This window comes from Lissotriton helveticus, chromosome 2_1 (assembly GCF_964261635.1).
Source record: "Lissotriton helveticus chromosome 2_1, aLisHel1.1, whole genome shotgun sequence".
NCBI lineage: Eukaryota > Metazoa > Chordata > Amphibia > Caudata > Salamandridae > Lissotriton > Lissotriton helveticus.
The window spans coordinates 431,475,800-431,500,339 of record NC_136059.1 but is presented as its reverse complement, the minus strand read 5'-3'; positions in this window follow the sequence as shown (position 1 = coordinate 431,500,339).

The following is a 24,540-nucleotide window of genomic DNA, read 5'->3' as shown; positions in this document are numbered from 1 at the left end:
AGAAAGGCGAGAGATAACATCAATCTGCCTCTGTTGTTGAAGTAGAGCACACCAAGAGTTGGTTCATGGGCACACTGGAAGCTTGCAATGGAGTTCAGAACTGTATATGCAACGTGGTCTTCACTTGCTAAATATGTTTAATATCATTTGGTAATTAATTTGGATTATGTGTTATGAAATGTACAAAGTAATAAATGAGCCACACATAAAGTTACACATCTGGGAGGCCACATAAGGTTAAGCAGTGGCTTATTGTGCTTCTGACCAGTGCATGCTACGAACATGTTAAACAATCATGAGGTACATTTCAGTATAAGACCCTTATTACAAGTGCACGGCTAAATTCCGATCCCTGTGCAACGTTGCACTGGATCGGAATTACAAGTTGTGATAATTAAACCGGACGAAATTTATCGGGTAAAAGGCATATAAAAAGGCAAAACATGCAGAATTTGGGATTTTAAATGCCAATTCCGTATGTAATACTTCATTTGCAAGTCGGATTCGGAGATATTCACCATACATAGTAAATACCTCACTCCGGGGTAATGGTATTTTCAAGGTTTTCTATTACCTCACTTATGCCTAACTTGTAATGTGCCTCACGTCCTTGTGACATCTTGCAATGAGATGTGTGCTAAATGGTGAGAAACTTTTGACAGAAAAGCGGATCTTCCTAGGTATGGAAAGAAAATATTTCTCGACCCTATTGAAGACTCAGGGGTGTGTATTATATTTATTTCTCTCATCACATTTAATAACAGCCTAGTAAAGCTGTTATTGTGCATAATTTCTTTCTAAAGATTTTCTCATGTTAGGGCTCAAGACCTATCTGCCAAATAGTTTACACCACCTTTTTTCTCAATATAGTGGCAAACAAAGATTCTTTCTTCACAAAAGGGAACATCTGTTCTTCACTGATTATATGAAGTTATGTCTTGCTCGCTGACTCCAAGAATAGAAATCCCAAACAAGTTCTCTCAGAATGTCTTCTCTACTTCTGATTAGCTTTATGAAAAATCGTGATGCAGTTTTATCTCCCACTCTACCGCTCTGGCAATCATAGCTATTGTTTACTTTGGGCTCATCCTTTTAGAGGTATGGGGGTCAGTTGGATGTTGCACAAAGATGTCAATTGTATTGACTCATGTCAGTGAACCAGGAATGAAGGTGATTTCGCTCATCATCTCCACGTAGGTTGGGGTAGTTTGGTGGATGTCCCTCCTCCAATACCAGCAGTCTCTGTCCTCTGGCTGGCAACAGTTTCTTTGGTGCCTGACCTGATGTCTTTCCAGAGCTACCTGATCACCTGGATACTTTCCTGTGTCACAGCTACTGCATTTATTTTTTTCTCCTAAATTCCTTGTACAATTTTCTGTGGCCTGAGTTAAAAAATAGGAATGTTTTGCGAAACAACTTATCATTGTTGACTACACATTCTTTGAAAAGGATTTCCAATTCTATATCAGACTACTCTGGGGACTAGTCACAACTGCATTTTGTAGTACCTTTGCAGTACTACAGTGGTACTATATATGAACTGCAAAATGCTATTCACGAAATCTACACGTTGAGTTTATGCCTGCGCCTCTCCTATCATTTTCTGTGTAAGGATCTCTACACTGACTGGGAGTCGCTGCACATATCAGTATAAATGTTAGAAGTAAATGTGGCCGGGACAGTGGGAGGGGCTAGAAAATGAGAAATGCTACTAAAGAGGTGGGTGATTAAGGAATGGTTAGGGACAAACATATCCCCACCCAGAAAGAGAACAATTCCAACATTATGCTATACATGAAATACCGCATTCGGCTCTTCTTTTGTACAATTCAATATAAGCCATAAGCACCAACGAAACGGTCCCAATAGAAGTAATAATAAAATGAAGGCATAAGAAAACTAAAATAAAAGATCAGCTTGGGATTTACAGGGTCTGTGCTAACACAAGTACCTAAAAACTCTGCAGTGGGAAGCAACAGTATACAAATAACAATATGCAAATTAAGCAGGCAGGGGACATCTTTGGAGATCGACCATGATTTTTAACCAGAGCATTAGATGATTTCGCTAACAGATCGCACTCTTGTGCTATGAAACGTGTAGTCAAACCTGTTTGTTTCCCACTATGGAGAAGTGTACTTTCAGATGTAAATCAAGGGGGCAAGACTCTACTCCATGTCTCTACTGTGGGAGAGGTTGAGCTCTTCCAGTTTATAGTAATGTTTCTCTTTGCTGAGAGCAGTTCCAGGTCTATGACTATAGCAGATGACTTGTCAATTTTAGGCTGGGGAAAAAACTCAATCAACACTAAAGATTACAGGGAGTTCACCAGTGGACAACACATTGTGCGGAACAGTAACTCTACGGCCCAGATTCACAAATGTTTAGCTTCATTTAAGTGTTACTTTTTTAATGCTAACCTGATGCTAAATCTTTTTGGAGATTAAAAAACCAATGCTAATTAGTATTAGCATTGGTTTGTATGGGAAAGGAACGCAAAGCCGTGCAGAAGAGGGCATTACATGGGTGGTACATGGGCATTCCCATGCAACCACTCATGCTTTTTGACTCTAAACCCTATCTACTAACATAAGTAGACATGGTTTAGCCGCAAAAATTAACGTAGCTGGAAAGCAGGCATTAAAAGGAGAAATAAAACAAGAGACACACTTGAACAGCGTCCAGTGTTATTACCTGGAGTATCTAGCATTAACAACTCTCATAAGCATGATCCATGTTCAGAAGCCTGACTCGGCTTCCTGAACTACCTACACAGTGCCCATTTTACAATTTGGAGCGCCTCTTACATGTAGCAATAATCCTTCTTTGCGAGGATACTCGCCTTAAATAAGCCCTGATGAAATTCTCCATGTGAGAACGAAATGAGTTGGCTGAGTGTTATGTTGCCATTTTGTGAGAATTAATCGATTGGAAATAAAAGACGTTTTTGAAAATGTATACTGATTCTTTGGACTTCATTATCTGGCACACGCCCACCCCAAGTTCCTGTTAAAAGGAGAAATGTTTTCATTACTCCTTTTCTTCCGACTTTGCATGCGTGCTGCACTGTGTAGCACACGTACAAAGTAGGAAAATCTTTAAGGTCTGCCTACCCATTGTATTTGGTACAGGAAGGCTGACCTTCCTGTACAAAACCTAAGGTATACCCAGGCACTAGGGTGCTAAGGACTGTGCCTGGCGCCCGGCAGCTGAAATCAGCGCTGGCGATAGGTAGAGGGGAGGAGAGAGCCATATCTCTGTGAATATGGCGCTCTCCTGCTCTCACCCTGGCACGCAGGCTCATCAGCATTTTTGGCTGCTGCGCTGCGTTCCATAACACCCTTCAGAATCTAGGCCTACAAACGTAATCTAATTGACTGATAGAAATCTGGAAGCTCAATGCATGTGATGCAAATTGACATCCAATACGCAGCCTCAGTGGCAACCAAGTCAGGATGAATTCTGCCAATGCTTGTAGGTGTCAGGTACGCTCTATTCAAAACAGTACATTCAAGATACTGTAATCGAGCATTACACAGCACTTTATGTGGATATTTCAGAAACATTTGCCACTCAGTACCACAGTGTGGATGGAACAAATCTAATTTCCATAATGCACACAGGGGCGCCCTGAATTGACCCCAGTGGTGAAGATGAGTTCTATAAAGCCATTATATGAACTTAACAATGGTTCTGTCGGGTATGAACCTGATTGCTTCAGAGCCTGTACATATCTTTCAATCTATATTCAGACATAATTATACTACTTCTTATGACTTGTAGATTTAAATCATTAAGTGCAAATCCAAACAGGAAGAAGGGTCAGTAAACGTTTTAATCATTAAATTCTTTTTCATTCATGACTTGTTTTTCACTGAAACCCTTAGTTATGCATAGAAATTAATCACAACAAGTGAAATGTGACATAGCGTGAAATATTGTGACTTAGTGACATAATCAGTGATTTATACACACATAAGTGAGGGATATAGGGAGGAAGGGTAATTTTTACGAATTATTGGGGCCAGTCTCTAGTTTAGTGGTTATTGAATCCAGCGTGCCATATTGGTTGGCTGTGATATGTTGGATTCAGTTGACTGGTCCTGTAATGTTTTTCGTCGACGTTTCGACTCTATTGACGCCTTAGTTGTGTGTCTCTGACGGGTCTTCTTCAGGACAGGGGAGGGGTAGTGATATTGCGCCTGTTAATTAGATGGGAAAACTATCAGAATGGATTTTGCACCAGATTTCCATTTAAAAGGTTAAAAGATTAAAAGTCCTGGGAGTGACTATGTATTGGGCACTCACCTCTGGTCCATTTATTAGTCGGACACCATGGAGCTAAGTTGGTTGTGGTCTCGTCTTCTGTGATGATAAATCTGTGTGGTATGATAGAGTTTGTCAGGGATGCGACAATTGAACCCTGTCTCAAGTTATATAAACATGGGGTTTCTGTGAATCTTAACTCACCACGAAATAATGAATCGTGCCTCCAAAGGATTGCTCGATTCAATGCTTCAATCTCTCGTTCCCTAGAAGGAAGCTGGATGCACCTTGTTCCTGGATTAGCTTGGATATGTCTGAATATAGATTGAAAGATATGTACAGGCTCTGAAGCAATCAGGTTCATACCCGACAGAACCATTGTTGATATCAATATTGTACTGCCCAGGTTCTGAGGGATACTGGGTTACCCCATAAGAAGTTCATTGACAAAGTGCAGGTTTTTACCTGCGAAGGTTTTTTACTCTCATTGATTGTTGTACTGTATTGTGTAAGTGAGGAACTTGTATTGTCCGTAACAACGTATGCATAGATGAATATGTCTGATAAGGAAACCTTATCATATAGTGAGGAATATATAGCCAAGCTAATCCAGGAACAAGGTGCATCCAGCTACCTTCTAGGGAACGAGAGATTGCCAGCAGATGCTGGCCTTAATGAAAAGCTTGCTAAACTGGAATGACTAGAGAAGAAATTTATCAGATCACGACTGCATGGGCATGTTCTGACCAAATACCTAAAGGCTAATATAATACCAAAGGGCCTCCAGGTACGAAACAAACCAGGTATTTTCATAGACGTTCCCAAGTTCCGAGAGGGATTTAGCCACGTGGCCAATAACTGCTCCAGGCACTGGATGGTGCTTGGAGTGGAGACGGCCATTGAGTACGTGAAAAAACTAATACAGGAAATAGCAGATCTTAAGAACGAGGGGGCATATTATCAAGCCTGTGCGATAAAATTATCGCCGCTTTATCGGCCGTTTACCGATAAAGTGGCGATAATGGGCTTGATAATATGCCCAATGGAATTCCAATCGAAGCCCATGTTAGATGTGAAGACATCTAACATGGAGCCCATGTTAGATGTGAAGACATCTAACATGGGCTTCGATTGGAATTTCATAGAGCATATTAGCAAGCCCATTATCGCCGCTTTATCGGCCGTTTTCAGCCGATAAAGCTGCGATAATTTTATCGCACAGGCTTGATAATATGCCCCGAGATCCTAGGTGACTCGGCACTCACGAATGCAAAAGAAGCATTGGAGCGTGCCGAAAGGCTCTGGGGACAATGTCGGGGCAGGCGGGGGTCGGGGCAGGCGGGGGACGGGGCGGGCGGGGGCACAGGCTGCTGGGCAATGTCTGGGGAGGCAGGGGTAGGGGAAGCCTGAATGCTCCCATGGTGCGGGTGAGGAGCGGCAGCAGACAGGCAGTGAGGAGCAGAGTGGCGAGGAGCGGTGAACTGAGGAGCGGCGGCTGAGGTAAGGCTCCGGGGACAATGTCGGGGCAGGCGGGGGTCGGGGCAGGCGGGGGACGGGGCAGGTGGGGGCACAGGCTGCTGGGCAATGTTGGGGGAGGCAGGAGTAGGGAAGCCTAAATGCTCCCGGACAAGGTCAGGACGGGCTGCTAGTTTGTAATATATTTTCGGGTAGGGATATCATAATGAGTCATAGGTGCCATATTGTCCATCAATTCACCATTAGTGAACAGGTCATTCAGTGTGGACATTCTCTTTACAGACCACAAACCGATTAAGATTAAGAGATTAAGATGAATCCAATTGGTCTGAATCAGTAGCCCTAAAAGGCAGCAGGAACACATGGGGTAACATGCGCAGTGAGCGCACAAGAGCGATGCAAATAATGCAAGGTTATGGTCAGCAATGGGGGTGGGAGGCGTCAGGCTGAGGGTACTTCTAAAGTGTAACAGTTGATGCAGGGATCCTCCTCTGCAGTTAGAGAATGGAAAGTCTGTTTCAGACAGAAAATCCCGCTAGGTATTTGGATACCCACTGAAGCTGTGCAGCTAAGTAATACTGTCACAGGTTGAGAGGGCAAGGACTCCGGCTTCTATAGGGCGCTTTAAAATCGAAATGGCATCTCTGAAGTGCCCCCCTATTCTAAATAAACTCCCTGACTGTTTTATCAAAATTCTTGAAAAAAGTTCAAGGGAGGGCTATTGGCAAGTTTACAAAGTATTACAATAAACGTGGGAATGCTACCATTTTAATTGGTGCTATCCAGCCTATAACTGCTAACGGTAGGGTGGACCAAAATGTAAATTGCGCTCAAAGCACTTGACTTGGCCTCCCCAGATTACCATCACAAACATCATCAGTTGAGTGATGAATGTTAATACCTAGGTATTGAAATGATGTGGGCTCACTAGATAAGAAACCGACGAATCTCCTCCCCTACGGTAAGGACCAACGCATCACCTCCCCTGCGTGGCTGTAAGGAACCGATGCATCCCCTCCCTTGGAGTAAGGAACTGATGCATTACCTTCCCTACACGTAAAGGAACCGAAGCATCACTTTCCATGGAGCTGTTCTTGTTTATGATTTTGACGCTTCCAAGGTACTTTGTGTTGAAATTGTCACATCTATAGTTTGCTATAGACAGAACTGTTTTTACCGTCTAGGAAGTACATTTTGATTACTGTATTGTGGATTTTTGTCATTTTGGTCTTGTTTGGTTTACATAAAGATTACTTATTTTTAACTGGTGTGGTGTCCATTTGCAGTGTTTTAACTGTCTGACTGTACGGGTACATTACACACTGCCTCTGAGATAAGCCTGTCTGCTCATGCCAAGCTACCAAGAGGTCAAGCAGTGGTTATTTTAGAAGTGTATTCCCCTTACCCTGACTAGTAAGAAGGAAAAAGGTGCAAACCATTGCCAACTAGAGACCCCCATTTCTAACAGACACATACAAATGTGCAAGCACAATATAAAGAAACACACATACACAGACACAATGTGTGCATGTGTATACATGCACACATTTTGAAACAGCCACCTGCAGCCACATACATAGATAGATGCAATCATATAAACATGCATACACACACACACATGCAGGCATGAGCACATACAAACACAGACACACATGCACATAAACAGGCACATACATATATAGCATCACCAACAGGAGATACATTTACAAACTCACACATGCATGCTCATATATACAAGTACCCACACAGAGGCACTCCTACATACCTGTGCATTGTTGTTTACATAAAGAGAAGATAATAATTGCACTTCACATTACATGCTATGATCACAACCAATAATTTAGCAACCCTGACCATTAATCAAAATGACAAATACCTTCCTGCGGTTTCTCTCACATATCCTCAAGCAAAACAAACTGCTGCATCCCATCCATATTTATTTAGTGTTGAATTAGCTCCCTGATGTGACACTGAATACCTAACACAAGAATAAGCCCTTACTAGCCACAGCCACAATACGTGAAAAATGAATAATACATGGCATAAATAGTATCCTGGCTAAATTGTTGTACAGGGTACCTTAGTTTAATTTTTAGCACTGGAAAAAGGACAGCGTTTTGAGATGATATATTTTTAGTTTTTGCATTGTTGCCACAATGTGCTAGAATAGAAATGTTCATGTTTGCGCATTGCCCTTTGTAAGTTAGCATTCGCTGCGGCATTTTCTTCATAGGCTCCATTTTAAGCAGTTCGAAACTGGTTTAGTTCAAATTCCGAGAAATGCTCCCCTTAGAGTTTTGTTTTCTTCATTTCTGTTCTGTTCCATTAATGAATACACTGTTCCTATTAGCGCTTACCTTTCTCACTATATAGAGGCCTTCTCCCACGTGGCTAGTGGCTGGCCCGAATGGAACGACCTTGGAATGGTAGAAGCGCTGAAACCGTTTTTTTGATTTTCACTGTTTAGCTGCACCTGCCTGGCAAATTCCACTGTGAGCGTGTTTTAGCCCAGTTACGAAATGTACATAATGTATCATTATGCTTGTCGATTTCAGTCCTCTCTGCAGCACTCCTAGTGACTGGGCAGACTGGGCTCCACTCTGAGTGTACAATAATTAACAGTAATTGGTTTGTATTCCCTACTGTCTGACCGACTCTTAATTTGTATGGAAGGCTGAGAGGTGGTCATTAGTGACCCAGGTGACCCTAATCGGGCCACTTCCTTGAGTTGACCCGAACAGGAACTCCTTCTGGTGATTGATCATCCCCTTTCCGCAGATGGGGAGGAGGTCGAGGACATCATTGGATCGGACTGACGGCTCAGGGATCCCTGCACAAGGAGTTTTTATTTGCTCGCAGCTGCTCATTCTGTGCCGCTGGACCATGCCTCGCCCAGTGGTCATCCCGACTGGAGTCCTGAATGGCAACACCCTTGGATCTGACCATTTGGTCTGAAGAGTCGGCAGTGGAGAACCGTTTTGTTTGTATTGCTGATATCAGGTGAGTTTGTTTTGGTTCTTTGTGGATATTGTACCATTGTGGTTTGAGTTTGGTGTGAACTGAGGGCTGTTTTGATAAAAAGTACTTGCAAGTAGTTTGCCAGGTAAAATAATGAACTAGTTTTCCTTTTTAAAAAGTTTGGAGTTTGTGTTGTTGTTGTTGTTCTGCAGATGCTCAATTGGAAGAAGCTTAGCCGGCACCTCCTGAAGGCAGCCCTAATTTTGATATGTATGTGAAACATGGCCTTGACCCTATTATGTTTAGTACATTATGGCACAAATATATGATGGACAATGCCGAGTTGCAGTGGCCATTGACGGGCACTTTTTTATTAACAAAAGATTGGGTTTTTACAGGAACAGCTGTTTAAGAGACAAAGTCAGCAGTCGATGTTTGATTCTCTACGAAATTGGCAGAAGGAGACTAGACAGAGATGGTTAAAGATGGAAAGAGATGCACGGAAGGGGAAAATGCTGACATTGATGCAGAAAGCTGTAGCATATGATAGAGAAAAACAGGAGGCAGGGGTTGAATGTGAAGAGAGGAGATTTCGAGTACACATTGATAAATCTTATTTGGTCAAAGAGGAAAATGGTAATTTTGTGGGGGAGTTGTTAGATACTCGACCTCTGCCTCCTTATGCCCCGCAGAGAATATATCCCACTGTTCCCTTACAATTACAGCAGCCTGTTTTGTCTGTCGGCTCTTCCTGTATCTACTGCTTTTATTTTGACAGCTTTGGCTACAGCACCGCCTGCCCCTTCTTTGTCCTCGCCATCTTTGACAACTGTGACCCCTAGTAGATCTACTCTTTCAACTCCTGCATCTTCCGTTCTTTCTCTCTGGTACAAGCTTTAAAGACGATTGTACCTGTTACTTCTGTCATTTCTCCTTCTATGGTTTTTCATCCTACAACGCCTTTGAATGCTGAGGTGCCAGTACCTGGGTTTGAGGCTAGAGATTGGATGAAATTTCTGGAACAGATAGGTCCATTGGTGCCCTTTGGAGTAGGGGATGATGAGAAGGAGGTGCTGGCCAGGCAGGTTATAAAGTGGCCTTTCCTACAACAGCATGTTCTCCAGCATGTGTTTGCTACATTGATCAATCTTTGGTGCACACATATTAAAATTGAGGCTCCACAAGTGTTATTAGATATTAAAGATCGTGTTTATATTGCTGATTTAACCCCAGGGCAGGTGCTCGTAAATATGACAACTATAGTTTCCTATAGAGTTAGGTTGTTTGAAAAGAGTCCTCCAAAAATTACTCAGCTCCCTATGCGTGAGTTTCATCCAATCTATCATCCAGAAATTCCTGAGTTAATGGATCAGCATGGCAATGTCACTAGAGCAGCTGTAGTTGCTCGTTTCCAAAGCAATGGGTCTATACTCCATAGAAAAGGAGCGAGGTTTTGGACCTTAAGGCTACCCTGCCCGACCATAGGAAAAATGCTACAGTTTATTATATGGAATTGACAGACACTGCTTCTTCTACTGTAATGACTCTTGCCTTTATTGAAATGTTTTTTGGTCTTCTCTTTCCGGTTGATATTTGGCGGCAGGTGCATATTCAGGGTCATATTGCAGAATTGGGCGGTACATAGGAAGTGATTAAAGGATGGGACCAGGAAAGGAAGCCAGTTGATAAGCTCCACGCAGAGATACTTGCGTTGCCTGGTCATATTATTACTTACATGCATACTCTTATTCCACCTAAGAAGGTAAGATGGGATAGATTGAAAGCTTCTTGACAGAAGAAGGATGAGAGTGTGTCTGACTTCTTTACTCGGTTTGAAGATACATTTTTTGATTATAGTGGGCAGGATATGTCCACTGAGGGGGAGTCCGTTTGTTTGTGGACATGTTTGTTACTAATCTTCTTTCTGAGATAATGACTCATTTGCAAGCGCCTGAAAGTACTTGGTCTATGTCTTCCCCCTCTGTTATTTAGAATATGGCCCAATATTATGAACATCGCAATCAGGAGGAGAAAGATAAGACTGATAAGAAACATAAAGATCTAAAGACGAAAGTGTTGTTGCAGCAAGCATTTCGGGCCAGTAATAGGGGACGAGGTGGTCCTTCCAGACAGCTTCCACGTACCAGCAAGCAGCCTTCAACGACACCTTTAGGGCCAAATCAGGGTGGGTATTGTAAGGAGGAAGGTCATTGACGTAGCCAGTGCCCTGTGCTTTTACAGAAAGTTGCGTATACTAGAGGGCGAGGTTCCGGTGGGAGAGGTTGTTGGACTGATAGAGCTCAGCATGCTGCAGCTTCACAGGGTCGCTCTGACAATAATTAATTTGATGACCCTTGTGCTGGACAGTATTATCATGATTATTACCATATGGATGAAGTGACAGGTATTTCTTATAGCTAGCAAAAGACACACAACTGATCGGGGAAACATCCTTTATAATGAAATTTTCACAACGCAGTACCATTACCACGCAGGTTTTACAACGCAAGTTGTTACAACGACTTGCGCTGGAGGGCGCTGTAGGATAGGGAATAGTTTAATTTACTATCCAACACCTTCCCTACTATCCATGGGGACTGGAGTTGGAATGGTAAATTAAACTATTCACTATCCAGCACCCCCCAACGCAAGTCGTTGTAACGACTTGCGTTATAAAACCTGTGTGGTAACAGTACGCGTTGTGAAAGCAGGCATTGTACCATCATACATCCAACTGATCGATGGAATGCAGAACACATCAAAACATTCACCCCAGTCAAGAGATCTGGGTTAAATCAATCATTCTTTTGCTCACCATGCCACGCCACCCCAGTTTAGACCAGGCCATTTGCAAATCAGTCTTGACCCTGTGCCTCATGGGAACAGTCCAGCCCGAACTGCCAAGCCAGGTCCACCCTGGACCGGAAACAAGCATCCTAGGCCAGTATAGCTTGATTCCAGTGGCACAGAGGGACTGCAGCGCCACCCACACGAGGAGCAACGCCCAATGATGACTTAGGGCGCCAGGACGGTCTTCTGAGGGCACTAGGTCACTGAGGAGAATCCATCCACTACACACTTTTCTCCCTTCCTGGTGTTTATTAAACAGAGCATACGACCACTGTACACAGAATATTTCTCCCTTCATTCTGTACTATTTAGCGAACTAGAGTATGGTTCACTCTCCTAGAGGAACAGATGCCCCATGTGTGTTTAAACCTTTATCTTGGGAGCAAGGGCACTGGACCTCCACCACTTCTTTTACTTTGCTTTTCTATATAAGCTCCCCGTCCCCTCTCTCTTTTTGTGTATACACCTATTTAGGTTACCTACTGTCGAAGGAGGGTAGGAGGTTGTCCCCGGAGCACATTGGTACCATTGTTAAAAGGCCCATTCCACAAACTCAAAAAGATGTGAGCACTCTTATAGGTGTCACTTCCTACTGTCGCCAGTAATTACCTAATTACTCGTCACTAATTAAACCTTTGCTTGCATTAACAACAAAAGCAGTGCATGAGCCTTTGCCCTGGACGCTTGAATGCCAGCAGTCTTGTGAGCAATTAAAAACTGAGCTTTGTTCAGATCCAGTGCTTGGCACATCTAACTATAACAAATGGTTTGTGCTCTATGTCCATGAGATGGCTGGTTGCGCACTTTCTGTCCTAGCACAAACGTTTGGGGATAAGCAGAGGCCTTGGGCTTCTTTTTCTGCTGATGGACTCTTACTTGATACAGACCTCACAGTTATGGCACGCCATGCTGTGGATACTCTTTTGAATAAGACAAAAACAAAGCACCTCACCAGCGCATGTCTTACTTGCTATGAATTGACATTGTTTGCTAAACACGTTACGATTAAAAGATGTGCCACTCTCAACCCAGCCATGTTACTACCCCTCCCTTCTGAGAATGATGCAGTTGATAAACATGATTGTATCTTCCGGACAAAAGAAGAGACAAAGAGATGGGTAGACTTGACTGATGTTCCATTATCTGACCCTCAAGGAGAACTATTTGTTGATGGCTCTTGTTTTAAATTACCAGATGGCACCACCACTGCAGCTTATGCTATCACTATGTTGCGCACTGTGGTAATAGACATCCCAAGTCCCTTATCATTCGGCTCAGGATGCTGAGCTTGCTGCCCTTATTTGAGCTTGAAAATTAAGTGAAGGGCTGGTTGTCATTTTTTTATACTGACAGTCAGTACCCATTTGGGGTTGCCCATAATTTGGGCAGGCTTTGGGCAGAGAGCGGGTTCCTTACTTCTCACTGCACCAAGATTCAGCATGGACACCTCATATTGAGGCTTTTGTCTGCTTTAACACTCCCCAGGAAATTGACCAAAATTAAGTGTAGTGCCTACAGGAAGGGTACTGATAATGAGGGTAGATTAAATATTTTTGCAGATCAGACAGCTAAGGAAACGGCCCGAACAAAGATGAAACACATGTTTGTAACATTTCCAGCTAGGTGGGTTCCCAAGGTTGTTATGTTTGAGAATATCCTTGAGAGTGTGAAGGAGATACAAACTAAAGCCACAATACAAGAATTAGCGGAATGGCAGGAGGGTACAGCACGGTTAAATGAGGAAGGATGTTGGATTGATAAATCAGGGAAACAGAGATGGATGTTGCCAGAAGCATATTTTCTTCCCATGGTTACTATGGCACATGGTCCAGCTTATATTAGTGCAAAAGGCATTTTTAAATTGTTATCCACTGTAAGGCAGATTGACAATGTTTCCAGGACAGCTGCACATTTAGTAAAGTACTGCATGGTCTGCATGATGCATAATCCAGGGAAAGGTACCCCGACACCACCTGGTAATTTTTCACCACCCACGTTTCCTTTTGAAGTTCTACAAATGGATTATATAGAATTGGAGAGATGCAATATTCTTAAGTATGTTTTGGTGGTTGTATGTGAATTCAGTAAATGTGTTGAGGCTTACCCCACTAAAGATAACACTGGCATTACAACTGTGAAGGTACTCCTTAAGGAGTTCTTTCCTTGTTTCGGCTTTTCCCGAATATCTAGAGTGACAACGGAAGTTATTTGAATGGGAAAGGGATTCAATTGATTTGTGAAGGTCTACATGTAAAACAGAAATTTCACGCTACCAATCATCCACAGTCAGTGAATTTGGTTGAGAAGTCGAATGGTACTCTCAAACTGGCAAAAATGTAGGAGACAACAGGGTTAAATTGGCCTGATTCTTTACCATTAGCTCTTTTGTCAAACAGAACAACAGCTCATTCTAGGACAGGATTGTCTCATTGCGAAGTCGTGTTCAGGCGCTGGCAAATGTCTGGGGCATCCAACTTCCTCAAAAGTACTCTGATATTATGTACCCTGTGTTGTTTGATTACCTTGGCTAGTTAAAAGAACATTTATGTTCTATTCACCAACAGGTGGGGAAATCCCTACCTTCCACAACAGAGGGACCTGGCCACAGCATCCAGAATGGTGAATATGTATTGCTCTGTAATTTTCAAGGGAAGAAAAGTTTGGAGCCATGCTGGAAAGGTCCTGAGCAGGTTTTGTTGGTGACACCGATGGCAGTAAAGGTCGCTGGTCGAAAGAACTGGGTACATGCTACCCATTGTCACAGGATTCCTTTGCCATTACCATATGACCAGTGGGTCAAAGGTGAAATAGGGGACACGGAGTGCGAACAGGTACCCAGGTTTGTTCCTTTCAGCGACGCCCAGTTAACTTGTAATCAAACGGATAAGGACAATGAGGATGCTCAGAACGAGGCTGTTCCCCACAGAAATATGAGCTATCCAAGAACCTTTGTTCAGTGATCACACAGTGCCTGGGGCTACAAGGTACAATATGCGCCCTCGGCTGAGGGATACTGAGTCTAAGGAGAAAAAAGATTAGGGATGGACTGCGTAAGGTAGCTAGTACTAAGTTACAGTACCAATGGAATTAACAGAAACTAGTGGAACATTTTCTGTTTAATTTATCTTAGTTATTCGAACATTAGTTAGGGAAGACTGAAGAATACCTCAAAGGTATACCTTCTGGATCGCTGTGGGATATATTAAAAGAGCTTAGGATAGAGCAAGCTCCACTGCCGGTGCTCAAGAGCACCAACATATTTATGAACAATAGGAGCCTTTATCAGTGAGACTCTGACAGACACTGGGAACTTGTATATCTTTTTACATGTTGGCCCCCTTCATTATACGTTATGCATCCCTTTAGTAGAAAGGTTGCTGAGGAAGAGCAGCCAATGGTTCTTGTTGCCCAGCATGATATGTTGTGGACACGAAAAAGGAAAATAACATGGGGGCATATTACCAAGCAATAGCGATAAGTATCGCTATTGCTTGGTTAGAGACAAAAATGTATCGCCGACCTGCGGCGATTTTTATCGCAGATAAACCTTGGTATTACCAAGGTTTATCGCAAATGCAATAAAAATCGGCCGCAATGCATGAATATCGCTGAAAAGTCCGCAATATTCAGGCATTACCGAGCTAATGCTCTTAGCCATGTTATCCACCTCCCATTGGATAACATGGCTAAGAACTGCTCAGGGCATATCTCCAAAAGTTGGTAATAGGAGATAGCGATGTTAGCGACTGTTTCCAGTCGCTAACATCTTGGCACGCCCACTTTGCATGTCATTAGTGATACATTTCTCTAACATGCAAAGTGGGGCCCAAGAAGGTCGCTATCTCCTACTAGCTGTCGCTAACTGGTGTTAGCGACAGCTAGGTAATAGGGAGATAATTTTATCTCCGCTTTCTTGGCTTTAAAGCCAAAAAAACGGAGATAAACCCCCTTGATAATATGCCCCATGTTTTTTTGTTGGTTGTGTTGTTAATAATATTGTGTGAAGTGTCATAGGTTTTGAAAAATTATCAAACTATGCCTCTGCGCAATAAGGGCAAGGTTGTCTTCCCAAAAAGAAAATCCTAATTATTGTATTTCTAGACAAACACAAGAGATTCTTCGGAGAAGGGATAGCTTGTTACCCCACGGAATCTGTCACTAGTTTATGGACTGCATATCTATTGTCACTTATAAATTATACATATACTTGCCCACAGCAATTTACGAAAGTGAATGGAGTTTTTTGTTTCGGCTATCCAGGACCAAGTCTATATTATAGAAAGCCACTGGGAATGGGTTATCCAGGTTGTGATATTGCGACAATTTTTATATGGAAGAACAGAATGTTACCCTGGTAGGCTGGCATTGCAAGGAATTGATAGTTAAGCGGGAGGCTGATTGTTATCCCGCTTGCTACCCCATTGTGAATAGTAGAGACACTCCTTTGCAGATCAAGTCTTCTGGAATAGAGCTGTATAAAAATACAGGGGTATATTATCAACAACTAGCGATAATTTTTGTCTCTAACTTGTTTAGAGACAAAAATTATCGCCGCACATCGGCGATTTTTATCGCAGATAAACCTTGCTATTAGCAAGGTTTATCGCAAATGCGATAAAAAACGCCCGCAATGCATGAATATCGCTGAAAAGTCAGCGATATTCATGCATTATCGAGCAAATGCTCTTAGCCATGTTATCCACCTCCCATTGGATAACATGGCTAAGAACTGCTCAGGGCAGGTGTTAGCTTTTGGAGATATTCGCCCTTAGCGCAAATATCTCCAAAAGTTGGTACTAGGAGATAGCGATGTTAGCGACTGTTTCCAGTCGCTAACATCTTGGCACGCCCACTTTGCATATCATTAGTGATAAATATCACTGACAAGCAAAGTGGGGCCCATGATGGTCGCTATCTCCTATTAGCTGTCGCTAACTGGTGTTAGCGACAGCTTGGTAATAGGGAGATAATTTTATCTCCGCTTTCTTGGCTTTTAAAGCCAAAAAAGCGGAGATAAAACCCCTTGATAATATACCCCACAATCCCTTTGGTGAATGACAAAGATCCGACTACTTTTGGAATGAACACTCAATATGCTGCACTAGATTATGAAACACCGATGTATGCACACCCGGGGTTTTACTTTTTGTATAACGCTACATACGCCGACGTCCATAATGGTACAGATATTGTGGCTCTTGGGATGGTATTGCCCTTAGGTGTGGCCTGTAAATATGCTAAGCCTAATGTGCGCTGGGTTAAAAGGTCTCTCACCAAAGAATTCTGTGAGAGAATGACCGATGTAAAGGTCAATAATTTTAGTAATGGCATCACTTTTGGATACATCCTTTCTTCTATTTTCACTTTGGTTGGTACCTCTACGGCCAGGAGTGAGAAAGCTAGAGACTACTTTGGCGGCAAGCTGCAAATGTTGTCCATCACCACAGAGGCAGCTTTATGCGATATCACCACTCACTTGGAGAGTATGCAAATGTATTCCGAACGGACTAGACATGTAGTGGATATGCGCAGTAGTTGGCTATCAGTGTGTGGTCAGGATCAAGAATGTGGAAAAAAATATCACCAAACATATTTTGGATGTTCTTGAAAATGTCAAAGAAATGGAAAGTGGGAAGTTGGAGTTGGTCTCATTTTTGTAGCTGGGGCTGGAGTCTTGAAAAAGTGATTTATTTGATTACGATATTGGTGTTCTGCTGTGTTTTTGTTCAGTGTCTTCCCCTTTGCTGTTCCTATTATACTAATATCCTCACACCCAAACTAAATATCAATTCATTACACAAATGCTGCAATCATGATACAGAAGGACATTGAGGATCTTATGAATATAGACTAGAGCATTTCTGAGAGTTATTCCCTCCTCACCGTTTCACTTCCTGATGTTGATAACATGCAATTCTTTTAATTGTTATCAATGTGATTTTTATTCTTGTTTGAAATTTGATTTTGCTTGTTACTGTTAGATTTTTTTAGCTCATGCTAAAATGAGGGTCTGCTAGAATAGAAATGTTCATGTTCGTGCGTTGCCCTTTGAAAGTTAGAATTTGCTGTGACATTTTTTTCATAAGCGCCATTTTAAGCTGTTTGAAACTGGTCTCGTTCAAATTCCGAGAAATGCTCCCCTTAGAGTTTTGATTTCTTCATTTCTGTTCTGTGTCCTTAATGAATACACTTCCTATTAGCGCATACCTTTCTCACTAGATGAAGGCCTTCTCCCACTTGTCTAGTGGCGGACCCGAATGGAACGACCTTGGAATTGAGATACTTTATGAACGGCAGAAGCGCTGAAACCGTGTTTTGATATTTTACTGTTTAGCTGCACCTGCCTGGAAAATTCCGCAGTGTGTGTGTTTTCGCCCAGTTACGAAATGTACATAATGTATCTTTATGCTTGTCGATTTTAGTCCTCTCTGCAGCACACCTAGCGACTGACCAGACCAGGCTTCGCTCTGAGTGTACAATAATAAACAGTTATTGGTTTGTATTCTCTACTGTCTGACCGACTCTTTATTTGGTATAGAAGGCTGAGAGGTAGTGATTAGTGACCCCAGGTGACCCTAATCGGGCCACTTCCTTAAAACGGTCTGCCCCTTGTGTTTCAATCAGAGAAACCCATAAGATGGCCCAAAGGGAGAGGGGTGAGAGGGTAACATCTCCTTGTGTTTGCAGGGTAACATCAATGTCATCACCGGCACTGGGTTCTACTCACAGTCATAGTGATCTGACCCTTACGCTAGTCCCGGCAAAATGAAGAGAGGGTAACCATTGTTTGCAGCCCCGGCTCAGGTGATGTCATAATACGCCTTCTAACTGCGCACAAGGATTTCTTTGCCCTTTTTTAAGAAACACATATAACAAACTAAGTGCAAGTTCCTGTATCATCATTTTAAAAATAAAGTTTAACTGAATTACCTCAAAATGTACACTTTGGAATTTACAAGCACCTGGAGCCCCTTAACCATTGCAGCCCACCATGTTTAGAGGTAAAGTATGGCAGGGAAGATGTGCATTGCCAGGAAGTGGATCAGCAGCACTACTGCTGCTTTTTTAAAGATGTACAGCGAGATATCGCCAAGCAGCAGTAGACAAATGCACTAGAATTAATTGCTTATAAAGTGGGCGCCGTGCTAAATATAAACAACGGTGCCCGAATACATTCAATTTATGTGCACAGATTTAAAAAAATGAATAAAGGCGGGTGCCATGCTGCATATAAAGCTCAGTGCCCTGATACATTCAAGTTATGCGTGTGGCCACCGTGGGCCGTGGTGAAAAAATAAACAGCGCAAGTTACAAACAGCGCAAGGAACACTAGTATGAAATTAAGTAAACAAGTAGTCTCCAAAGAACACATAACACTTACAAGTGTAAGGAAAATGTAATTGGCCAGTGCTTTCCGCTTAACACCACCAAAAACCCAAAATAAGTTGTAAAGTCATCCAATAGTCTTATTCTCAAAGTAATAGTGATATTCTTTTTTAGTTCAGAATAATTGTATTGAGTTTTCAAAAAGAGACATAAAAAGACAATACATAAAACCAATAAATGTCAATAAAACCCAATTAATTGATCTTAACAGACAATAAACAGATCATAATAGGTCAAGAAAATACAATTAGCAAAAGTCAATGAGGGGAAAATAAAAGCATGGAAGGGATAATGGGGAAAAGGGGAAGGGAAGAGGGTATACATTATATCACCTAAAATAAATTGTAGAGTTACTATTGAAAATTATTGTTGTAACAACATATATGAATCAATAGAAGACCAGAAGGATTGAAAAGAAATCTGGTTATGATTAACTCCATGTAAGGATAATTGTGCACCTCTTCTTGTGAAGATAATCCATGACCACCAAGCATGCACAGAAAGTGAAGCAGCGTCTTTCCAACAAAATGTAATTGATTTTAACGCAGCCGAAATTAAGAAATTAAACAATTTTGCTTCAGAATCCGGTAGATGATGAACAAGCACAACCAATTTACAAACTAACAATTTATACGAGAAAGCATCCTGAATAGGTAATATTTTTAACAAAACATCCCAAACCTCTGACCAAAATTTCTAAATAATATGGCATTCAAATAGCATATGACGTAAAGACCCAGGATGCGAATGACAGTGCCAACAAACATCAGAAGGAAGTAGTTTTGCACGGTAGAGGCGTACAGGCGTCCAGAGGGAATTAAACAAAATATATGCATTAGTCTGGTAAAGAGACACCGGAAACCATCCAGAAATGCTATTGAGCCAAATAGTTTTCCAAGAGTCATTGGATAAGTGAATGGAGAGTTCAGTATTCCAAAATGTTGAAATGGCATCAATATTGGTACCTAATGAGGAGGTAAATTGTTTATACATAATAGAAACAGCATGAGTAGATGAAGAAACAGCGTTGAGAAAGATTAACAAATCAGATGTAACAGTAGAGGGGACACCAGTAGGGAAAGAGTCTAAATTGAGTAACAGAGAGATTGATATTTAACTAAATCATTCTTAGGCAACTGGAATTTAGATTGTAAATCGTAAAAAGGAATAAAAGCATTATCATAAAATACATCTTTAAGGGAAAAAATGCCCGCCTTAATCCAAGAGTTCCAGAAAGTCACCTTTCTATTCAGTTTAATAATAGCACTATGCCACAGCGATAAATTCAATGTAGAAATTAAAGGAGAAGCAAAATGAATATCTAAATCATTGAAAATTAATCTGGATGACCTGAGTATAGATGAGTAGTGCTCAACAGTAGATTTATGAGACATTGTGAGTAAGGAGGGTAACGGAAAAGGGGCAACGAGAGCTTTTTCAATATCAAACCAAATAGGAGGATTAACCATGGGTGAAACAGTAAACCACAGGAACTTTGTTTTAGTATGAATGCCTTATGATAAAGGAAAAAGTCAGGAAGGCCAAATCCTGCATTACATTTAGGTATTTTTAGCTTTTTATAAGCAACTCGAGGAGGCTTTTTAGTCCACAGAAAAGTAGATAACAGTTTATCAACATCTTTATAGAATTTTAACGGAAATTGAGTGGGTATCATAGTAAGGGAATAAAATATTTTAGGAGCATTATTCATTTTTATCGATTCCATTCTTCCCCCCCAAGTGAGATGGAGAGAAGACCATCTGGAAGTTTTATTTTTAACAAAATCAAGTATAAAATTACTATTCAATTTTAACGTTGAGGGTAAGGAGGATGAGAACAAAATACCCAGATATTTCAGTTTGTTTTTTTGCCAAACAGTATCAGTTAAAGGTAACATATCAGGGGTACACAGAACATTTAAAGGGAAAAATTCCGTTTTATTAACATTAAGTTTGTAACCAGAAAGTGTTGAATATTTATCAATAATGGTGAATAAGGAGGGAACAGATGAAATTGGATTACTAAGAAACAATAACACATCATCTGCATAAGCTAAAGTTTTAATGGTAACATCTTTAATTGTAATACCTTGAATATCCTCACAATTACGTATATAATTAAGAAAAGATTAAATTCCCAATAGAAATAAAAGCGGGGAAAGGGGACAACCCTGTCGCGTTCCTCTAAAAAGGGAGAATTGAGTCGAAATTTGGCAATTGATAAATAAACGAGCAGTGGGAGCATAATATAACGCCGAAATCATACGAATAAAAGAGGGGCCAAAATTAAATGCAGATAAAGTTTGAAACAAAAATTGCCAATGGATTTTATCAAAGGCTTTTTCTGCATCCAAAGCCATAACTCCAGCAGGAACAAGAAGGGTAGGACTTTGTTCAATAACATGTAATAGGGTTCTGGTGTTATTTGCGGAGTATCTGTTTTTCATAAATCCTGATTGATCGGGGTGAATAATAGAATGGAGTACAGGAGCTAATCTAGAGGCAAGGATTTTAGCATATAATTTACAGTCCTGATTAATTAAGGATATAGGGTGATAGTTAGAAACTAGGGTAGGATCTTTATCGGGTTTGGGAAGAACAATAACTAAAGCAGCAGCAAAAGAGCCTGAAATGGTTCCAGAGGAACTAAAATGTGAAAAAAGCTGACATAAATATGGTAAAAGATGAGGTTGGAATTCTTTACACGGTTGTCCTTCGGACGGGCCATTAGGTAAACTTTTGTTTCTTGGGTGTCTGCTTTACAGACGGTGTCATTGTCGTCGATGTTACTCCCGCTGGGATTGTAGTCTCCTGGAGCCCCCATAGTTTGCGTGTACGACTGCCTTCTTTTTTGATTTGAGGGATGACGTTGTGAGGGATCTTCCTATTCTTCCAGACCTCATGATAGTACCCCTGCCTTTGGCTCCTGACTCCTTACGTGTCTCCTTAGGTGCCCTACGAGGAGCAGTGAGCTTTTCTAGACCTCAAGCTCGAGGAGGGGAGGTATGGCGGTCCTGATTCCTTTATACGTCAGTGGGGGCTTCTTGTCTTCTTGTCTCTGCTTGTCGTTTCCCAGCCCTACTGATGCTGCGCTGTGCTGCAGTCTCCTCCTTATATGTTTCCTTACGCCTCCTTGTGCCTCCTTGTCACCCTGTACCCCTAGAAGGTGATTTTGAGGCACTTGGACCTGGGGGTCTAAGGTCTGAGAACTGGGGTCTCATTTATGGAAAGTGACGCATTGTTGCGTGAAAACAGTGATGTGTCACTTTTCACTGCGCTCTCCCTGCGACATGATTGATGCATCATATTTATAATATGACGCATCATGTCGCAAGGAGTTACAGATACGTCAGTATTTCTGATGTATCTGTAGGCGCAAAAATGACGCATTACTGGAGTGTGTCACAAAAGTGACGCAACTCCAGCAATGCTTCCTTTCACATGGGGAAAGCCCCATGTGAAAGGGCTTGCGTCGGTCTTACGCCTGCTGTGAGGCAGGCGCAAGATTTTGACGCAACAGCGTCCTAAAAGTGACACAGTGAAATCTCATAGATTTCACTGCGTCACTATTACGAGGCTTTTTGCGGGTGAACGCCCCCTCTGCATACATTATACCTGACGCAGGTATAATGTAGCGCAGGGGTTTACAAAGTGACGCATCTGCTTAGATGCGTCACTTTGTAAATAGTGCGCATCAGGAGGCATGTTTTACGCCGCCGATGCATCACAAAAAGTGATGCATCGGAAGCGCAAAACTCACGCAAGCCCTCATAAATGAGGCCCTTGGTGTGGACCAACATGGCGTAGGCCCAACTCCGCCCACTTCAAGTACTGGCAGTGCAAGGCTCTTGTGTCTCTGATGGTGTAATGGCTCAATGTGGCCTCCAGGCATCAAGTGTCAGTGCGGGGACAATACAATACAGGACAGTACAGGAGCAAAGGCTTGCTTATTCCTCCTCCTATATCCTACAGGGAGGGGGGGTTTCCGTGGCTGATGAGAGCTGACTCTACTCAACCCCTTACCCCCCTCAACTCTGCTCCCGTCCACTCTGCTTTAAGCCACTCCAGCAGTAGGGGGTAAGAGGGGGGGAGTGTGGATGGGCACTGTGTTGAATCTACCGCTCCCGTGTGCAAACCCCGGGGGCTTACCGCCGCTTTCCTGTGCCAGCAGCCAGGAGCCACGGTGGTGATGCCGTAGCGATGTCTTCAGTACCCCGCTCGCTCTGTCCCCACTCGCCGGCGCTGCTGTGCGGCTGGGGTCCGTACAGTTCAGGGATGGCAGTAGGCACCGAGGGCACGGCGGCTCGGCGGCTTGATGAAGGGTTGAAAAGTTGGCTTGTGCAGGCAGCACACCACAAACCACACGCCGCCCGCTGCAACAACTGCTTTGGTTTCCCTCGCACAGCCCTCGCAGCTCCTCGCAAAACACGGACTGGCTCACACGGACTGGTAGGATGAGTGGATAGAGGTGATCAGACATTATAAATATTCAAGTGAACAACAGATTAAATTGGAGATATCGAGCAACTAAGGCCACTATTATTCTCCAGCAATGTAGCCAGACAGTCCTCAAGTTAGGCATAAGGCAGGCTCATATCACTTTAGTATAATTCTGCAAATTTATAATCAGAAGGCAGTAGCAGACAACATACATGGTGTCAAGATATGGGGTATGAAAAACTAGAGCAGCCACCTTATATGGTGGCAAGATATGGGGTATACACACTTTAAATTAACCTGTGCCCGCCCTCTGGTAGCTTGACACAGGTAGGCTTAACTTAAGAGGAAATGTGTAAAGTATTGGTGCAACACACACACATAGTAACATGATGGAAAAAACACAAAAAGACTCCACACAGGGCAAGATATGGGGTATACACACTTTAAATTAACCTGTGCCCGCCCTCTGGCTGCTTGACACAGGTAGGCTTAACTTAAGAGGAAATGTGTAAAGTATTGGTGCAACACACACACATAGTAACATGATGGAAAAAACACAAAAAGACTCCACACAGGTTTGGACAAATAGAAAATATTTATCTGAGTAAAACAAGACCGAAACAACAAACATCCAATCAGTAAATTTCGAGATATGAAGTTTTGAAGAATAAATGCAAATATAGGGGCATATTACCAAGGGCCACTATCGCACTTTAGCGAGACTTTTTCCCGCTCCAGCGGCGATAATTTTATCGCCCTATTACCAAGCTGTCGCTAACACCAGTTAGCGACAGCTTGTAGGTGATAGGGGGCATTTTGGTGCCCGCTTTGCATGTCAGCGATAATTATCGCTAATGACATGCAAAGTGGGTGTGCCAAAATGTCAGCGACTGAAAACAGTCGCTGCAATCGCTATCGCGTATGATCAACACAGGCGTAGTTTTGGAAATATTCGCGCTGAGCGCGAATATCTCCAAAAGCTAACGCCTGCCCTGACCAGTTCTTAGCCATGTTATCCAATGAGAGGTGGATAACATGGCTAAGAGCATTGTCACGGTAATGCCTGAATATCGCTGTATTGACAGCGATACTCACGCATTTCGCCTGTTTTTTATCGCTCCTGAGATAAACCTTGCTAATAGCAAGGTATCTCAGCGATAAAAAC